General features: G+C 32.3%; 1 protein-coding gene across 2 annotated transcripts in view; it reads left to right on the top strand.

Annotated features, from left to right (window-relative positions):
* Window positions 1–926: 926 nt before the first annotated feature.
* Window positions 927–18,407, top strand: part of LOC140757972 (angiotensin-converting enzyme-like protein Ace3) — a 245,578-nt gene continuing 228,097 nt past the window's right edge. Inside the window, exon 1 of one of the 2 annotated variants that reach the window (XM_073093897.1) lies at window positions 927–1,167. The gene's annotated coding sequence lies outside the window, so the exon portion shown is untranslated. The remainder of the gene's footprint in view (window positions 1,168–18,407) is intronic. The other variant, XM_073093896.1, reaches the window with a different exon arrangement.

The following is an 18,407-nucleotide window of genomic DNA, read 5'->3' on the forward strand; positions in this document are numbered from 1 at the left end:
TCCAATTTCCTAATAAAGTTTCCGAAGATTAAGTAAACTATTTGTATTTAAGTGTTAGAATTATTCCTCTTTTAATATCACAATTTGTAAAGTTAAATACTTCTCTTTGTGTTTCATTCTGATTTCCGATCTGCCGTACAATATTATATCAAAGATCATTAAAAGTTTATTTGTACAGCTACAAGAGAAGTGGAATATTATTTTATGACATTTAATTAAAATGTGATTCTCCTTACGTTTTGGTCGCACACTGGACGGTTTGAGCGCCCACCCTTGCCACCCGTAACCTCGGGAAGCCCCTTTTAGTCGCCTCTTACGACATTCAGGGGATACCGTAGCTCAATTCTGGTCGCGGGACTGCAGGGACAATCTACTGGCGCCTAAGCGAAAACATTTTAAGTCTATGCTGGCGCCTAAGGGATTTTGACTGGGCAATAATAAATTTATATGAAGACAGACCTATTTAATATTTGTCATTGGTTGCTAAAGTTATAGATACATGGTACTACGTAGGTACGATTACTTTGATCATTATTTCGTAAATATGTTGGTGTTGGTTTTTGGTAAAGTTCGCGTAAAACGCTAGTCCGCTCTGAACATACAAATGAACCGCTTCGCCTTAGCAATTTGTATGACCACACTTGCTCGCAACAACTTCAGAGCGGACTATCAATGTAGCGCGGAAGTATAGTCCGCGTAATAGTCCGGGTACTATACGTACTTACCAAATGCATACGAAAACGGGTAGTCTAAACAACTGTGGCTATAGCGTTCGATATTCTAATAATAATTTCTTATCTTGATATAGGTACTATGAATTGACGTAGACACCTATACTATACTATCAAGTCGACTAGAATCTTGCTTCATTCAAATATCCGCTGCGCGTTTGGCGATATTATGGCTTCGTCCGATACCGTTTCATCCGTTCCCTCGGCGGCACGGCAGTCAACGAGCAATCGCCGTATGACGTGGTTGTGTGTTGAGTGTCCGACTTTCCCGCGTGAACATCGAAATAATGCTAAAACTTTTGTGAATCTTGTGATGTGATGTGAACAATGACGAAATTGTGTGTTAATTGGTAACTGATTTAGTGGATATAAATTGTGTTTGTGTGTGTATTTAGGTTGAAGTTGAAGTGGAATTACGAGTTACCGGCATTTTATTGTAAGTACTTACCTGAGTTTGTTTTACAGAGGCCATTATTCGTTATTTGAATTGTTAATTCCATTTTCAAATTACGTGTTTATAACCATTCATTCATTATAATTATGCGGAGTTGGATGGACTTTAAAATACGATATATGAATAGTTATCAATTATAAATAATGTTATTAGAAATAATACTCGTGTTAGTCGTGTCTCAGACAGGTTATCTCAAAGCGGACTGAAGTGTGTCTAAACACGCCTTTCTAGACTTATAATCATTTATTGACACATGATAGAATACTAGGAAGTATCGATAAACCCAAGAATTATTTCTTATTATCCATAATGTGTTAAGTAGATTACAAATCTCCGTGCAAAGCCACGTGTTCAGAGGTCAAAGTCAAATTGTATCAGTGATAAGGCACCTATAGGTTTATTGTTATTTTGATTTTATTGTGTTACTTAAATTGTTTAATTCGTTTGTACCTAAAAGTTAACATTTTATTTTTGATTTAACCAAAGTTACTTGGGTTAGTTATGTATTTTAAGTGACAACCACTAATGTATCTACTTAGTTTCCTTTTAAATAATATATTAAACTGATTACCAATAAAAGTATATATTTTAATAAGGTTGTAATTAAGTAGATAAGTATTCATAAATTGATGCCTTAACAATTTTGGACGACGGTAGATCAACACAGGATGTTGATCCTGTGTTGATCTACCTACCTCATTAGTATTTTATTAAAGTTTATTTTTATTAATAAAGATAAAACTTAATTAAAATAATAATAGAAATTAATTTAAGATCCAACTTTTCACTTAAAATAATGGACCTAGGTATCTCTGAACTAACTCATTATTTATTAAGGATTTTTTTTTATTTATCGAAGGAATACTCAGGTGTTCCAAACATAATTTACAAACAATATCCGTCGTTTTATGAATATCATCTCTGTCTTATTAGAGAATAAAATATACGCACATAGGTCAACTACCTACCTACCTACATTACAAGCACAATTATTTACACTAGTTATGTCAATAATCTCTGCATCTGTGCAAAGAAGCACGATTATTTTACTTGGTTATGTAAGTAAGATTGCTTACTAAGGAAGCTAGATGGTGGCACTTTATATTTTTTTGGACCATGGATCGAAATTGTGTTTCCCCTTAACCACGATTCATGCAACTATATTGTACTATCGGCATAAAATGCTTATTGTTAGTACCAGTCGTATCTTATCTGTCATGTTATAGTTAAAACAAGGCATGTGAAGAATAATTTCGTATAATATGTGAATTATAATTTCTGCACAATTAATAATTATTATTTTGTTTGGTTATGTTATCTAAACTGCTACTTAATAGAGTAAGTTAATAGTGTGAGTTTGCAATGTTGATAGTATGTATCGAAATTCCGTTTCGCGGCGATCACGAGCCATCGACGGGGCCGAATAATCGACCAAAAACTTAAAGTAACTACGGTTAGATACATACCTGTAAGAAGTTCACAACGACACTGCTATAAGTAGTTATTTACACAGTTATAAATAAGTAAGATACTTTTTATAAAACTTGAAACATAAAAAAGCGATGAACATCGAAGACGAGTTGCTCATTTAGCTGCTTAACTAATCAAACAGTAGTACGTTCATAATAAGTTGTTTGGAATATTCTTAGTTATATTTACAATAGTAAAATAAAAAACCGGATTTTAAATGTTATTTATCTAGAAGGCTTATCTTTACATAATGATGAATATAATTTGTTAAAAAAAGTCAAGGTTATCCGTCATAATAATATTTCTTTAATAATGAATGTATTTTAATTAGAACGCAACCGTAGGAATCATGCAGTTGGCTCTTAGATTGTTATTGCTTAAACAAAAACGATTATGTTCATCTGTGCAAGCAACCATGACTTCCTTACTCGATTATTTATGTATATAATTAGAAATTAAACGAACTTACCTAAGTGAAGTTCCAATTTCAATTGTACGAACTGCATAGTCTCGAAATGATAATGTTGACATGTAGTACACCGCCAGTCGTCAGCCTTGTGTCACGTATATTCAGAGCTAAAAACCTCGAATTCAAATAATTTAAAACAATATCCAACCTACTTATAGCGCCCCCTACCGGTAAATGTCATTAAGTTTAGAGATCCTGGGGTCAAGATGTAAGTTCATTAGCTCGATTATTTTACAACATAGATGATATTATGGGTAATACTTATCGTATATAAGTATGGGTGGGTGGGTTATAATATCATTTCGAGACTATGCAGTTCGTACAATTGAAATTGGAACTTCACTTAGGTAAGTTCGTTTAATTTCTAATTGTACTTCACTGCATAGTCTCTTCAATGATAATGTTGACATGTAGATGTTTAGAGATTTGTAAAATAACGAGCCTATTAAACAAAATACAAAAACATTTAAATCCTATTATTTTTAAAATTCCTAATTTAATATATCTATTTAAATATTAATTACAGTTATCAAGTATACGTTTGATGTAACGTCTCTACTACAAAATTGAACTTAGATCTGATCCATTCAGCTATCCTTCTAAGAGGGTCTTAACTGACACTCATATGTTTAGACGTCAGCGTAGCAGCGTGGTAATGCGTGCTCTCTAATGGTATGTATTGTAAAAAATGATATATCAATGCCATCATCCTCCGTGGTTGATAAAATCTAGAAACTGTCGTCTGGGACGTCACTGTATTATAAGATTACATAAAGGAAATAAACTTATTCTTGTAACTCTCAAGTGTTACTAGGCCTATCTAGGTAATTTTATTAAGGATGTGCTGGACAAATACTATGATTACTATGAAATAATGGTAATACTAGATTGTTTGAACACTGGTTATAGTAAGGTTTAAATTCATGTGGCAATTTAATATACAATATCTTCCGCCAAGCAATTTGGTTAATATACAATAATGTTATTATTATGTTTATGTATACTTTTTAGAAGTCTCGACTCAGATGTAGGCGAATCGGTAGTAATAATGGCATTCACGGGCTTACACCAAGTGAACGTCATAATATATACGATATCTATTGTTTTTATATATTACTTATATATATATTACTTATATATTATTATTGTTTTTTTTTTTTTTTCTTTTTACTATATGAGTAATTACAATAACCAAAAAAAGTAAATAGTATTTTTTCTTCATCTCCATTAAATAATATATAATATTTTACACTTAACTCGCTAAAAATATTTATACATCAGATGTAACTATCCCAAGTAATAGCATACTTGGGATATGGAGGATAGAAAGCCTAAATATGCATTTTAAGAACAAAAATAATTCTAGATATATATATATCAAATTGAAAAGAATATTGTAACCAGTCTACAGATAGATCTAGTTATTTACACTGTTTAGGCCAAAATATTATAAGCACCAGCATCACGTTTTCATTATTGCGTCTAACATTGCTTGTAGAGCAACAAAATCTTGAGATTCGTGTATAGAAACGAAACGCTCCTCGAGGAAGCGAGTAACATACAGGGTAAAGCGTTGACGAAAAACAAATTTTTTTTTTTTTTTTTAAATTCATATGAGACCCAAAAAACAACCCTTCCAAAATGAAAGGTTTATTTATTTATTATTATTATTATTATTATTTTTTTTTTTTTTTTAACACTATTTTTTAGGACTGTCTGGACCAGTCTGGTACTACCACAAACTCCCCAACCGTTCAGAGATAATCTTTAACAACAATTATTTTATTAGAAATAAAATGAATATTTCCATTTAAATAGTATAAACCTTAGTCATGACATGTAAGTCATACTTCTTGTAGGTTTCCTAGTAAATAAATCTATTTAAAAACCTTCAAAGTGTTAATTCGCAATGTATAATCTTGATTTAGTGATAGCAAATTCATTCTGAAATTATTGAATGTATTAGGGAAATAAAAACATTTTTTGGGTATTCAATAAATCCAATATGTGCCTTGATATTACGGTTAAATGTGGGTATTAAACACCATGCTGTTTCTATATGAAATAACTGTGGAGTTGCCTACACGTATTAGGGTTTCACCGTGTTGAAGATGATTATTGAAAAAATATCTTTAAGCACAAGTAACGCTGCATTTAACTTTAAATAGTTGATCGGATTTGTTATTTAAATCAAATAACAAAAATACCGAGAATAATGACCATATGTTACATAACTGATTGTGTCCCGATAATAAAAATAATATGACAACTACCACCTGTAATTATATCTATCTGTAAGAGGGATAGTATTTTGATAAACATTATTAAAATTGTTATATTTATATATACATATCTTTGCATTTATTATAATTTTTATTTTTTAATATTATTGTTATATATATTTTTTTATTTTTTTCTTTTTATTTCACCCTTGTGTTGATTTTTAATCTTTTATCTAATGGTAAAGCAATTTGATTTTTTATTTATTTATTGCTTGTATAATACAATGAACAACCTTAACAGTTGTATTATTTCCAATTATCGAACTATCTTTTAAGTAACCATTAAATCCTAAAGAATGATATAGCTTGTTATGTCTATGATCCTAAATTACTAAGTGTCGTTATTGTTCCTTGTCCATTATTATGACATTTCAAATAGGAACTATGTTATATAAATATATAACTGACACAATGTCCCTAGATCTTAATCAGTTATGTATGGTCTTGTATATGTTTAAAAGGTTAGTATTAACATAAATATAGTGTTCTGCTCAAACCAAAGGAAAGAACTTGAAATGCATATAATTTCCATTTAACCATAGACATGTAAACACTGTTTAAGGTAATCATGAATTAGTATCCAAATATGCATTCTTGAAAACAATAGTAAGTAGTGAGTGGAATGCCAGGCTTTATTTAAAGCTCAAGATTAAGACCAAGATATTCAATATAAACCAACATCACCATCATCAGGTGTTGGTAAAGGAAAAATATTGTAAAAAATTGGTTAAGAGTAAACAATATGTTACCACTGATGTGAGAAGTCTTTCTACATACATACCGAGTATGTTTAGACAAAATCTTCATTCCTTGAGAATAATGAGTTTAAGTGTTTATACAAATACTCTTAAAGCTAACCACTTGCAAAGCTTGGGTCAATAGTTATTTGTTACAACTGGTCTTTAAAATTATAATTATAATCGACCACATTATTAACCACTCACCTAAAAATCTGTTGTGATTGAAGATTTATTCCAAAGGAAACTTCGATCAAGCCTTTCTGTGACACAGGTATTTGTGCATGAGGCTTGTTGTAAGTCAGATAATGACCCTATTTGGTATGAGTATCTCAAACTTTTGGATGAAGTTTATCATAGGATGAAGTGTAAATATCTTCGTTATATTTGTTATTATAAAATATTGTACTATATATATATGAATTGAACAATCATTGTTTCTTAAACCATTTTGCTGATTATTTGTTCCAGTACTTGTACTATGAAATTTCTTCTTATTATTTATTATACATAATAAATGACCAGCACCAGTAATAAGATAATTGATAGCAAATTATCTTTATAAAGGCAAATAATTTAAAATTATTAAGAAACAATCATGTCAAATGCTCGAGAGCAGTAAGCATTCGCCTGATGTGGCATGGCTTTTGACTCTTTACAGCTACAATAGTAACTGCGACTTGTGCAACTTTTAAAGTCTAATCATGTGTTATCCGTCCCACAGTTTCCTAGAGGCTAGTGTTCTTCCTTTAAACTATTTTTTCCTTTAGTCTATCTATCACCATCTAGATAGATGGATAGTTCCTTTAGTAAATTACTCTTTAATATGCTGATCTACCTAGATACCAAATTCTTATGAATGGTTAAACCAAATTTAGGTTCTTCTAGAGTATTACAAAAGGATATAAATTGTCATCTCTATATCCTGTATCATGTACATTATTAATCTGAATGATTCTTCAATAAAATGTTCATTCATTAAAATCATTACACCCACTCGATGGTAATAGTTGTGTCTATCTACTGATTATTAGTATTTTGTTATATGGGTTATTTACCCAATGTGAAGGACATAATACCCTATTAGAATGGGTGAATATCTGTTGTATCCGTCTACTTAATAGTAGTATCTTGTTATAGTTGTTATATAGGTAAATATCCAATATGTAAGGGTCCCTTATTTGAACGGATGAATATCCATTAGGTATATTCTACTCAATAGTAGATTATTTTATGTGAGTAAATACTCAATATAAACAGGTTAGTACCCATGAACGGGGCTAAATAGCACCCTATTTCTTGTAATGTAGGTAAATATCCAATATGTAAGGGTCATAACCTTATTTGAACGGGTGAATACCCTTTAGGAATATTCTACTCAATAGTAGATTCTTTTATGTGAGTAAATACTCAGTATAAACGGGTTAGTACCCATGCAAATAATGGGCTAAATAGCACCCTATTTCTATGTTCATAGCTTTATATAAGCGAGATTTATATAAGGATTTAAATAAGCGAGATCACCTAAATAGGTGACAAGCTTAGTTAATGAACATAAGACGTCAAATTCCTTGCTACAGAACAATATGGTAATCTAAAAAACCTATGCTTGGAAAAATATATATGTAAAAATTTACCTTGTCATTCCTCATGAATATATAAGATTATCATCTTATCTTTAATAAATGAAAATAATACATTTTCAATTTGCGACGGCATTCGTAATGGCCGCCTAGTACAAGTCTTCAGAATAATTTCGTCAAAATTCTTTATTTTCCATTGTAACTTTTCTGCACAATATATCACACCTACGTCTTTTATAAATTATTAATTGAAATATTTGTTATAAATTAACAATTTTTACTATAAATTACTTATTTTATTTCTTATTTTGAAAAATCATAAATGTACACAGGCTGCACGAAAAACGATAATGACATTTACCGGTAGGGGGCGCTATAAGTAGGTTGGATATTGTTTTAAATTATTTGAATTCGAGGTTTTTAGCTCTGAATATACGTGACACAAGGCTGACGACTGGCGGTGTACTACATGTCAACATTATCATTGAAGAGACTATGCAGTGAAGTACAATTATAGAAAATAATAGCGACTAACAATTACGCCAAACATATTCGTGCATTACTGTGTGTACACATTTTTACGATGTAGTAAAAACATGTAGCTTATAAGTTTTCTCTGCCATGTATAGACATCTGAAACAAAATTAAGTCTTGATAAAGTAACCTAACTTTTAAGTAAAATCTCGTGAACATACACAATGTCTGCTTCATCTTGCCCAGACCAGAACGCAGCTATAATCGATAAGAGAATTTGCGAACCGATAGTGTAGAAGAAGTAGAACAAAGAGAACCATATTAATTTTTAGGTGACAAGTTTTTAAATTTTATTTATTTATTTGTAAAACAAAAAAAATCCGTTTCCTCATGTGATATATCTTCTAAAATCGTTTGTTACTGCCACCTTCATCATAATAATTATGTAATACAAGTCCCTTGCAATATTTCATCTTTCTAGACTTAACGGTTCAACCTGTACGCTATCTGTCAGAAAACAAACAACAATTATGTAGCGTGAATTCATTTGTCCCTATTATGTGTATTTCAATACATAACTGTAATTTTTAAATAAAATGAAACAGTTTTCGAAAAACATTAATTGTATTATTGTTATATTTATAAAATTAATTTTTATTTTGTAAATTTAAACTTAACTGTATTTTTAATTGAAATTGTTGGTATTGTAGTTCGTGTATCCCTTGTAATTAATTATGTTTTCAAAATAGATACTGCAGTTTGTGGAATGTAATTTGCATCGATATTGCCAATCAGCTTCATATTCATCCTTACATAAATAATCAATCACATACGTTTATAATATATGATCTTTATGAATGCTTAATTATGTACGAATTCATTATCATCATTCACTTATTTGTATCCTACTGCTAGCCAAGCTGTGCCCAAAGTTTCTCCATCGCCAAGTGTGGATTGATAGACTTCTATCGGAAAAAAATATAGACCTCTTGTAACTTTTCTCACAAAGTATAGTATTCCATCTACGTTATAGCGAGTGACAATTTTATGATATTCCAATACATATACAAACTTCGAATAATCAGAGGTTCTTGAGGTTCGATCTACGGACCTTTATTGTAGGAGGCTAATTTTCTTATCACTGGTCTACCAATTCATATGCGCATCGAATATTTAGGACAGCCGAATAAACATTTGATCGAGCAATAGTTCCTTTTGTTGGAAAATAGTTAGAAAATAGTTGGTAATGTTGTACCAATACTTTAAAAAGGTCTGTTAAAATGATTACAAAATACTTTTTCACGAATATAATGATATTGCCCCTTTACGTGGAAAATAATGAATACCTACTACAGATGTCCAATGCCCATAGATTGCAATGACCACTTTGTCACCATAAATAAAATATTCAAAGTTTATTTCCGCTTACGTACATCCAGTACCAAAAATTTTAGAAGGCAGTCTTTACAGTACAGCCCTACTAAATCTCATTATATATTATTGTACATATACCATTAGGTATACCAGTATATTTCCGTGAATCACAATCCAAAAAACCGTCATTTGACACCTAATTTGAATAGTTAACGACCAAACGAAGCCAACGAGCCTTCGCAAATAATTACCTAATCACGTTAACTATCCGTCTAAAGTAAAAAAGAGCCGCCAATCTTCATAAACCCGGTACGCCAAAGTATCTTTCATTAAGGTTTTTTTACGCTAATAAAAAGCCTGAATAATTTTACGTTTATCCCTTTCTTGTTTGCAAAGCTTATTCATCAAGCTACCTGCTTTTTACGTTTTTGCGGCGCTAAATAATTGTAGCTATAAAAATACTTTACGCGATTATTGTATAACAAACCGTAATGTTTTAGCTTCGTGATGTAAACGTTAGATACTAAGTAAATGCTAATGGTTTATGTACTTTACAATAATGTGCAGTTAATACTCCTGTGCTTTCATAACATTTTTACGATTAGATTAGATTTACGAGTAATGTAAATGTTCATTAATCAACACGTGTAAACGTGTACACGTGTGTATCAGTCTAAATGTGAGTTTCGCCGCGATCACGATCCATGCAACGGGATTGAAATATTGATATTAAATCCGCTTATCGTGACTATCCGTTACATAAAATGACATACTTAAATAAACTTTGTAATTTATTTTGCGGCGAGTATCGACTATTACTACGTTCTATTATATAGAAGTAGCAAATATTGATGTTTGTCATTCTATATTTAATATAATAGCTGTTACGTTAAGCAGAAATAGGTGTAGCGGTAGTGCCACCTGAGTTGAACCACAAAGGGTTGTACGACCTTTCAAACTTAGTTTGTAAGTTCAATTCTACGTCTGGCACGTGCTCTGGAATTAAGAGCTTTTTAATTGTATCGTGGATCATGGGTATACTTTATGTAAAAAAATATGAACAATGCTTCGATAAGTGGTGCATTAGAGAAGAACCGTAGTTCAATAAGCCGACAGTCATCATCATTATCAACCTATTATTGGTCTCCTGGTCTCCTCTCAGAATGAGAAGGATCAGGCCATAGTCCATTACGCTGGCCAAGTGCGTATTGGTAGACTTTACATACGTTTGAGGTTTTTTTTTTATAAATCAATCGGTCATGCAGGTTTCTTCACGATGTTACCCATGATCGTTTAAGCAAGTGATTATTAATTTCTAATACGCACATAATTAAAAAAATCAGAGATGCGTGCCTGGGATTTTAACCTTGGACACCTCGATCGAGAGGCCGAGTTTCTTAACCACTAGGCTATCATTCTGACCGTGCCGTCAAAATGTTTCGTAGTGAAGTGGAACGTAGACTAAACATAATTTAAGACGTAAACTTTGCCAGGTGGAACAATTTCTCGGAGCACTATTGTCGGTAGGACGTACAAGGAAAGGTTATGTTCAATGAAATTATTACTTTAATACACATAATTATTATTACAACTTATTTAAATACCTTGGCAGTATGGACAATTTATTTGTTCATACATATTTCTTCGAAGTGTGAAGCGGTTATTCACAACGGCGAGGTAAAAACTGTCAATACCGCCATTTGGCAGTATTTTTACAATAGAGGAGAAATGGTGAAAATAACTACATTACATACGATCTTCTTTAAATCTTATAACTAATTGTACTTTTACTATTTAAAGTATTCATGAGTTATAAAGAACATTTCTGTTTGTTATGACTTATGTCTTTTATATGATTTTTTTGTTGTTTTATATATTAGTCTTTATCCGTTTCAATATACATATGTACATGTATTTCGGGTTTAAAACGTGATAATGACTCACAGATGCTAACTTGTGATGTTTTTATCAACCCGTATCTAACTGTAAATCGGAGTTAGACAGAAATACGTATGATATACTCATGTACCTAAGTATAGTCCGCGCCAAACTGCTTGTCCGCTCTGAAGTTGTTGCGAGCAGGTGTAGTCATATAATTTGCTATGCCGACGCGATTCATTTCTATATTCAGAGCGGACTAGTAGTTTTACGCGCACTATATAAAAATTTACGAGTGTGGTGGAGTTCTTAGTGATGTCTACTCATGTCACGCATGGTAAAGGAAAATTAACAAAGTGTTCCGGGTTTGATCGCCGTTCAGGTAGCTACATAAATTATATTTACTTATTTATATGAATTTAGTCACAAGTTTTTATTTTCTATTATTTTTTTTCCTCTGCGGGAATGGAGTTCATTCCAGCCGTAGGACTGTAAATGAATAAGATCACTAAGCCCTAAATCTTCCTGATAAGACTATGTAGTTTCACTTCTCATCTTACAAGAGAATAAGCAAAATTATATGCAGGACTATGAGTGTATATTTTAGTAATTGCACATATTGCTTAGTATTATATTAACCAATAATACTCGTACATTATAATGACATCCAATAATGGATATAGAATATTGAGCATGTAATATCGTGATACCATTTATAATTCACGACAACATCGCAGGTAAATCAGTCTGTGCTATCACTACATTTCTCGTTCTGTCACTCGTATTGATGTCGTGGAATGAAAATGTCATCGCGGCTCAATTCTCGCTCAATCGAGCGATCGCAGTGAAACAGCAGGTATTTAAATATTTTCATATTGCTTTAACCTGATGAATATATCCAAATTTCTTGATTCGATACACGATATTGTCGTCGATCAGAAACAGTATTTCTAAGATCTAATCAGGAAGATGTTATAGGTACCTTTTACGAGTATTATGGTAATTACATTTTTGCTTTGCATGAAAGAAATGCTTATTTTTGATTTATCACTCTTGTGACTCGACTATTTAAAAAAAATAGTAATTTGAATAATCTCCAATTTCAATATTTTTACCGTATCATGACATTATAGCCAAAGTAATATTATGCTTATCATGATATATCAGAATTCCTCTGGTGTTCCAATGTCCGTAGGCGGCGTTGACTACTTTTCATCAGGTAACCTGCCTAATCGTTAGATTAAACAATAAATAAATATATCTAAAATATCAAATATCGCAACACAATTTACATACTTAAATAAATTAACTATGAATGCATTTTATGGTTTCGTTCAGACTTAGATTTACGTGTGTATGAAAACAGATGAATATCGGGAAAATGTATTTTTGTGGATATCTGTTTACGAACATGGCCGATGGTCCTGAACGAAAATTATCCGTCCGACAAGAAATGGGAATTGGCACACTTCGAGTTTCAGGGAGCTTTTGAACCAAGCTAAAATTTTGTTGACGTTTCTACAGAGTCTACAGAGTAGGCGCTAACAAAGCCTCAACATTGTTGCTATTAAGATATTAGTACCGGTGTTGTGAATGTAGTGTTAAATACGTTTTCCGGTGTTTCGGTAGTTGACTTATTGATTATTTTAGATGCATATATGTTGTAAGTAGGTATTAATGATGATTAATATTAAGACCTTAAATAATTGTGGCTATTATATTTGCAATGTAAAATATTCAAAATAATTCATATCTGAAACAACAATGCGGATGTCGGCCATTTTGTCTGGAATTAATATCGCAAGCATCGCGTCGAACGCATCCAAAGTTCTACCTCTGAACGACTTTACAATGGCTCATCGCGCCGCTAGCGCTAGCCGGATTCAATTAAATTTTTATCTCTAACTGATGTCTTGTAAAAACATAATTGGCCAAGTATGAGTCGAACTTGCACACGGAGGATTGAGTGCCAATATTTTATTTTTATTTTCAGCATTTGTTAATTTTATTTTTATTGCAACTATAGTAGTAAACGCATTGTATTTTATCTTTATTTCTATTAGGGTTCAGTGGTTAGTACAAATGATTACGAAATATATGTGTTAAACATGCCACAGCAGCAAAAAATCAAATGACTATCATGAATTCAAGAAATAAAACCCTGTAACAGACAGTCAGCGGACACTTAGTTTTTACCCTTTGTGCTCGGAACTCAAACAACATTCTACCACTTATTACCAATTTGTAGCATTTTGACACATTGCGGATTGGATTTCCGAATGGATACGTGATTTAGAGAACAGTCTTAGTGCGTGATTCGCATTTTCTTACACAAAATTATTTCTTATCTTAATTTATAACCGGGCGTACTTTTAGTCCATTTTCTTATACTGCGAGCTAAGTTTCCGGGCTTCATAATCCAATATGATATTTTCATATTTTTTCTAGGTTCAGTATAATGCCTGTGGCAATTTGACTGAAATCATTCGCGTTTATTGAAAAGCCATACTTTTATAAAAATAATTATATACGTCCATAGATTAGTAAAGATTACTCACTCCTAACAAGAAAATGTAACCAGTTTTGACAATTGAAATTGTCACTGCCATCTAATTTCGTGTTTGAAAAATATTAAAAAAATGTAGTTTTTAGATCATTTACGAATGAAATAATATTTCTCCGCACTTGTTCTTTGATTTCGTGTTTTTGTACCATTTAACTAGGCATGTCGGCATAGTTCCGCGTAAAATACACCAGACGCCATTAAATGGCTGACAGAATTGTTAGCCGTTTAAGCCATTTAATGGCTTCCTTCAATTACAAGGCGGTGAGATATCTATACTTATCATGTATACGTCATAATATTTTAAAGGTGGTAGAAGCCTTTGTGACTGCGGAGACACTACCGCCACGTCTATTTCTACCATATAACAGCAATGTGTGGTTAGAGAAGTATATTTATCCGAGGTTTTTCAACTTAGTCTTCAAGTTTAGCGACGCATTTATAGCCGATTTACTTACTACATTTGAATTCTAAAAAATACACGAAAATCTTGCAAAGCAATGGTAAGTTAAACATTCAAAAATAATTCTGTACAGAATCTACCAAGAATAAAATATATAGGTAGATTTGCATTTATGGTTATGAAAATTAATTATCGATATTGTAGTACTTTCTAGAAGAATTAGTTCAATAAATAGCGCTTGAATCGCCAACTCGTTATAACTTATCTCACCGCTTGTTCAATGTCGGGCGTAACACAATTAGCACAAGTTTCCAACCATTCATTTAGTTCACACGTTTTTATACATCCCCCGGGACACTTTCTGTTTTAATGGAATTTGTAGATTGAGTTAACATAACTTTGTCTGGAAATTCTGTGAGACTGCAGGTAGACTGATCTTTTTTGAAATAGTTATTTCTCTCCAAGATAAAAAAAAAACGTAAAAAATTGTGAAATCGCACTGCACTTAACTAGTTTAACCTTTTGCATCAAAGAGGTGATAAGAGACGGGTTTAGTAGGTAGTAGTAGGTAGTAGGTAGGGCAATAATGCCCTAGGAGTCGGAAAATAATGGATTTGTTCATTAATAACGATAAAATTAAGGTAGGGTTAATTATAATTATTATTGTTCAGTGACACTTTGAAAATGTAGAAATCGTTTCATGATCAAACCAAACTACGTCTCACGGTACATTGTATTATATCTTGCATTTACGTGAGCAATTTTGAACATCATAGTAAATTTCGTAACGTTGCGAGACTCAACTTTTTGTGATGTCGAATTATATTTTGCCACCTAACGACGTGTCGTTGTGACAGAAAATTGATTTTCAAACGTTTAACGTCATACAAAAACGTAAGTATTTGTTCTCATACAGTCTCGCACTCATACATGATTCGTAGAATACTACGCAAATCAGCGGAATTGAATGAAAACAAATACCTAATTTAGCTACACATATTCCGTATATATATTTCATTCCGATGATTTGCTTCACTATTTTGTCCATATTTTTGGTCGTAAGTTTTAACCAAAGATAATTATCATAATTACGTGTAGCTTTCTTCACTCATAGTCATTAGTCACACACTAGGATCCTATGTATGTATGATTTAAATGACAAGGACAGATGTTTCTTTACCTGGACCTGGAACGGAAATCTAATTTAATTATTCGACTCTTCTGTTTTGCGGAGGACCAACTCCGAAATTGACAGAAGGTATCCGACCAGTGTACTGACCACTCCTTCGCGAATGGCGTTAAGTATTACCCAAAATAGGCAGAATGGAGGTAGATTTCAAAACAGACAATCCTGTTTACAGGATACCCACAGAAATAAACGGTCAAACGTTATGAATAGACCCTAACCGCTCCAAATACGTGTTCATGACAGTTTTAATTTCTAATTCTAATACAAACAGGTCACCATGATTTAAACACAATGGGGTCGAGGACCGCCATTATCGTTTGCTTGCGGCTTAACCTTTTTCGGGATAACACTATGGATGACATTACCGAATTTGATGTTTATCCTCATTCCTATTTTTGTACCAATTGAATTGAAATGTTTTTACATCTGGTCTTATTTATAATACTTAGGTTTAGGATTAAGTTGGCAGTAAAGGCCAGAAAAAAGAAGTTAAAGTAGGTTTTTGTGATTCAAGTGTTCGTAGATGGTAAATATACAAACTAGGAGAATTGGCCAAAAATGTTACGAGACCGATTTTGATAAAAATTAAAACTGAATCTTGAGATTTTTATAATACGAGTATGCAAATTATTAATCACAACTTAGTAATTAACTCTATAATTCGCATACACGTAATATATCTTTTTTACTTAAAAAAAATGTCAATTGGACGTAATTTTTTTTGTTAGTAATCATCTAACATGGCCATTCGGTTATTTGTTGAAGCACTAGGCCATTAACGGTAAATACAGACAGACAGTTAGGTACATGGCCAAACGACGGAATGCAATGTCTATACCTAAATAACACCTGATACTCGTATAACCACTATAATATGTGTATGTACTTAACTGTAAAGTGGTATCCTTCATTGTTTTTTTAAATAGAGGAGTAGCAGATGAGCATTCTATCTCATGGTAAGTGGCTACTGAAGCCCACGGACCACGTTTACCAACCACAGATAAGATTAGATACGCACCTGAGGCTAGATAGATGCGCCGCCACCCCTGAGGACATAGCTAGAACACATCGGAAAAGTATGTCTCCTTCTCACACCCTTCTAACCAGATGATAGCAGCGCTTAACACTGTTGTTATAAGGCAGAATAGAAGAGTCTTTTTAGATACTGTCACTCTTTTCTTCTCTTTCTAATATACAATATTTTATATCCATAATCTACATATCCAGTCATCCTTTTTGTTCTAATGTTGTACTCATAGTTATATAGTTCGATAAAAGATGGCGCTGTATAACTGTTTTAGCCCATTTGATATATTTTCATTAATCAGGCTTATTTTGTCCTTAATAATTATGGTAATTTGTGCAGTAGCGTAATTATACAGTCCCTCACTAAAATAATACTGCACTAACATAATATTCATATGTATAATAGGCTTAAATGGTACAGAGAGATATTTGAATTCATTCCTGTCTAACTGATGTGTCTGACAGAGAAAGATTAAAGGATGACCTGTAAACTATTGTAGTAAAATGTAAGGATTTTTGATGCGATCATATCGGGCGAGTTAGACCGTCTGTTGGTGTGGTGACGCAGACGAAAGATAGGTCATCTATCAAACTTACTCACTATAGGGATAGCAACGCGTCTGTGACAAAACGTTAAGATAGCCATGTAGCCACTTACCTCCTAATAAATACGAAATTTTATTATATTGACTGATAAAAATACACACTTTTAATGACAATAAAGATAACGTAATAGTTATTACTTTACATTTTTAGACGGGCGGAGATGCACGATAGTTATTATACGGAGTATCTGCTTACTACTATTGTTATTGATCTTCACAGAAGATAATATAGAAGGAATTTGCATAACATATCCGACTTATTTAGAAAATAATAACTGCACACACATAACATATTTGTTTATTATCAATATTGTTTTATAAACCAACGTAGGTATCGTGTATGTTGTTTATGAACATCTAAATACCTGATTACTGTTATTATTAATTTTGTGTACTATGCCCTAAACGTGTCTTATGAAAACAGTTGTGTTATCATATAGTTAAAGTACTTTAACCTGACTTTACTTACAATACACTAGGCACTGTAATGTAATTCAGCAGAATATTTAATTTGTATTCCCTTTCCGCAAAAGTTTCAACTCTGCTCGTTGTTAGTAGTACAGATCCCTAAAGTGTCGTTCATTTTAACGGTCTCCCGCGGAAACCAACGTCATGTGCCCCGCCATGTGATTTGTGGTGAGCACAATTCGTGGTAATATTTCGGTTGAGCTGACTCCTTAACTACCGTCATGCACTATAGTAATTGGACTTTCAAATAATTTATCGAGTATGAAATTAGAACAAAGCATGTCAGTCTGTCAATCTGTTTATTTGCTTAATACCTCTATTTAGAAGGTTCTAAGCAAAATACAAACTAGCTCAACAAATTCTGAGAAAATACCACTTGGTTGAAATGGATGATGACGGGTTGATAGACTTACGTATGATATTGACAATAAACAACCCACATTGTTTTACGGACTGATAATTGACAGCAGAAATGTATAGACTACACTAATAGCTAATGTGGAAGGGTTCTCGAATGACAACTAAGTTAAAGAGAAAACTTTTGCTTCTTGATTTGATTTTTTTAACAAATGTAGGCTTGTAGTAAGAAGCGTAGAATTAGAAGCCACAGGATTTCATATGTCAAAACTGTGGAGTAATAGATGGTTATATAACTTTTGATCATGTGAATGATACGCAAGCAGAAACTAGTACCCGTATAT

This window comes from Epargyreus clarus, unplaced genomic scaffold (assembly GCF_041222505.1).
Source record: "Epargyreus clarus isolate Ecla_fem2 unplaced genomic scaffold, WU_Ecla_fem_2.2 ptg000005l, whole genome shotgun sequence".
Lineage (NCBI taxonomy): Eukaryota > Metazoa > Arthropoda > Insecta > Lepidoptera > Hesperiidae > Epargyreus > Epargyreus clarus.